Here is a 3,866-nt window from a genome sequence, read left to right as displayed (position 1 = left end):
ACGTCACGCGATCGCGTCATCTATGCGGACGCGTCATTCGCGTTTTTTCCTGCCACGCGTTCGCGTCGTCCACACATCCGTGTCACTCGTGCTTTTCCATTCTGCGCGGTCGCGTGAGCCATGCGGCCGCGCCACTGCGATTTCTCCTCTTTCGCGCGAACGCGTGAGCCATGCGGCCGTGTCACTTCTCGCTGGTTATTTCCTCGATTTCTTGTGTTCCTTCCATTTTTGCTAGCTTCCTTTCCAATCTCCAACTCATCCATGCCCTATAGAGCCTGAAACACTTAACACACAGATCACGGCATCGAATAGGATAAAGGAGAACTAAAACACATAATTAAAAAGTCTCTAGGAAGCAGTTTTTAATCATGTAATAATTTCAGGAAGGAGATATAAATGCATGCTAAATTAATGAATAAGTGGGTAAGGATCATGATAAAACCACACAATTAAACACAATATAAACCATAAAATAGTGGTTTATCAACCTCCCCACACTTAAACATTAGCATGTCCTCATGCTTAATTGAAGGAGATAAGATAAATAAGTATGAACATGTAGAAACTCATGCAATGCAATGCAATCTATATATATGAATGCAACTATATGATTCTTGCCCACTTGATCAAAGTAAATAAGCTCTTCAAAACAATTACAAATCAAATTCCACTAATTCTATCATTATACAGTAAGACAGATAAAAGTGCAAGAAGATAGCTCATGAAAGCAGGGAACATGGAAATTCAAGCATAGAACCCTCACTGATGATGTATGTACGCTCTAATCTCTCTAGTGTATAGGGTAATCACTCTATCCTTCTCTAATTATGCTCTCTAACTTTTGTTTTTCTCCTAACCAATCAACAACAGTTAATATGCCAATGCAAACATCATGAGGTCTTTTTAAGGTTGTAATGGGGCCAAGGTAAGGATAGGGATATATATATGGTTAAATGAGCTTATAAATTGAATCTTTAATTAACCCAGCTTTAACCCAACCTATATATTTTATATAACTTTAGAATTTATACCTAGCTACCCAGAATTCCCTTTTACATTCCATACTCATGTATCAATTTTATCATATGTGCATTGATCTTTGAATTTTTAATTCTGCTTTGGGGTGATTTTGTCCCCTTATTTATTTATGGATATTTTTTTTATAGACATAAAAATAAACATAGCTTATGAATGCACATAGATTTTTAATTCTTATAGTTTCACATAAGTAGGTATCCAAATTTCCATTGTATTATCATGACACATTCCCTTAATAACTTTTGTTCCCACAAATTCCCACACTTAACTAGCATACACAATTCTATCTTAAGCTAACCAAAGATTCAATTTGGGATATACAATTGTTTTTCCGCTTAAGGTTAGTAATGTGGTAAAATATAGAACAAATGGGATTTAAAGGCTCAAAGTGGTTAACAAAGGTAATTAAAAAGGGTAGGCTTAATTTGGATAAGTGAGTTTAAACAAATAATGGCCTCAATCACATGCAAGCATATAAACATAATAAATATTGGACATATAGGATGAAACAAAATATATATTACAATCATAGAGAAGTAAACACACAAGAATAAAATAATTATAGTTAAATAATGTAACCATGCATAAAGGCTCAAATTTTTACAGGTTGTGTGTTTATTAGCTCAAAAATCATGTTCCAAATACAACTTCAAGCAATTTCAACATAGGAGTTTTGATTAAAATTAGTGAAATTATGTTCCAAAGATAGCTTTTCAAAAGAAACTTATTGTCTTTTCAATCAAGTAGAACATGCATGCAACTAACCTATTACTATGCAATTTATTCTATTCTATAAAAGAAAGAAAATCTAACTAAAATATCCTAATTTATTGGTGCTAGGGAAGAGAAATTACCTCCAGAAGTCAGGTACTGACCGACCTTCCCACACTTAAGGCTTTGCACCGTCCTCGGTGCCATCTGTCAGGAACAAGGGTTGGCTAGTGGCAGTGTCTCCACAGTCGGGGCCATCATGGCTCCCTGTGCTGGTGAAGGAAGTGGAGTCCGGGGTGTCTGAGTCTTTGCAATCTCCTCTAAGAAGCTCCCTGAGGTGTTTGAATCGGCGTTGATTGCGGCACTCTCGGAGCTTTGCTTTCTTTTCATGTTGGTCCAACCGCTTTAGTATCTGATGCAGCAGTTGACTAGTAGATGGTGGAGGAGGTGTGGCATCCTCTATGGACTGGCTGGTAGTAGCAAGTTGTGGCCTGAGATATCTCCCGTTAGGGACATACTGATCATCCCGTGGAAGAATGGCTTTGGTGTCTCCAGCTCTATAGGATACTCCAGCTGCTGAGATAAGATCAGAGACCAATGCGGGAAAAGGTAGGTTGCCCGCGATCTGCACATGTTCCATAGCATTCTGGATATGTCGCAGTAAATTGAGAGGCTGGTCTGTGAGGATGCACCATAGTAGAACGGCCATGTCTGCGGTGAAGGAGGACTTATGAGTACTCGGGAAGATGTAATGGGACATAATTTGTGCCCATACGTGAGTCTCTAAGGTAAGTGCGGAAGCCGAGATTCCCTTAGGACGGGAACGATGGTATCTGAAGATCCATTTACTGCCAGGGCGAGCAATAACTCTGAGAATAGCGTTCCAGTCAAAAGTGTATGCCTATCGCTTGGTTGCGGCTTTCTGAAAAGCGTCCAACCCTTCTGGAGCAGGTGGGAGATCTAAGGCTTGCTGGATGGCCTCTTCTGTAATGGGGATTTGCTTCTGGCGTAAATAGACAGACTACAGAGTCGGCAGGTGGAAGTTGGAGTAGAACTCAACAACCCAAGAAAGATTAACCTGTCGTGGCTGTCTCTGTAAAAATCCCCAATGTCTTTGTGCAATTTGTGGCTCAACAAATTCAGCGATACGAGGCGGAAGGATAAGAAGGTGTTCATTGTTGTAATTTCGAGCTGCCAGAATAGGAAACATTTGCTCACAGTAGCGATTTGGGAATCGTGCAGTGTCCTTGGCTGGGAAGGCTCTCTCTTTTTCATCAACCTTGATAATCCTTTTAATTCTTTTTGTTGAGGGCTTAACTGCAGTTGAAGAAGGCTCTACCACTAATGCTCTCTTCGTACCTTTCCTTGCTGTGGGTTTAGGGGTAGCTTTCTCTTTGCCTTTCTTGGTGGCCATTCTGAAAAAGGGAAGAGAAAGTAAATTAAATCCAAAGAATTAAAGCAAGAAAGGAGATGGAGTGAGTAATAAACAGTGCACGGTAAAGATGAATGAAATAAACACATGGTCATGACAACATGTGAAAAGATCATTAAAGGAAATAGGATAGGTGCATAAAAGGGTATTGATATTGGTGGACGAAATTGTGATCACTTGTTCTTTATACTTATATGGATTTATACTCTTAGGGCACTGTTTATTTTCACAACTCCGTTCAACTAACCAGCAAGTGTACTGGGTCGTCCAAGTAATAAACCTTACGTGAGTAAGGGTCGAATCCACAGAGATTGTTGGTATGAAGCAAGCTATGGTCACCTTGCAGATCTCAGTTAGGGAGATTAAAGGGTAATTGTGATTATTGGAATAAATAATAAATAAAAAGGAATAATAAAAAGGATAGAAATACTTATGTAGATTCGTGCATAGGAATTTCAGTTAAGTATGTGGAGATGCTGTATGGCTCAAGGACGCCTGCCTTCCCACTGCTTCTACTCAATCCTTCTTACTCCTTTCCATGGCAAGCTTTGTATAGGGGTTCACCATCAGCTGTGGCTACTTTCATCCTCTCGGGAAAATATCCTGTGCGGCTGTCACTCGCACAGCTAACCAGTCTGGAGGCATCACCCATGGCTGATGGCTACATCCCATCCTCGCAGTGAAA

This window comes from Arachis duranensis, chromosome 4 (genome assembly GCF_000817695.3).
Source record: "Arachis duranensis cultivar V14167 chromosome 4, aradu.V14167.gnm2.J7QH, whole genome shotgun sequence".
Lineage (NCBI taxonomy): Eukaryota > Viridiplantae > Streptophyta > Magnoliopsida > Fabales > Fabaceae > Arachis > Arachis duranensis.
The sequence above is the reverse complement of the archived record's forward strand: the minus strand, read 5'-3'. Positions refer to the sequence as shown.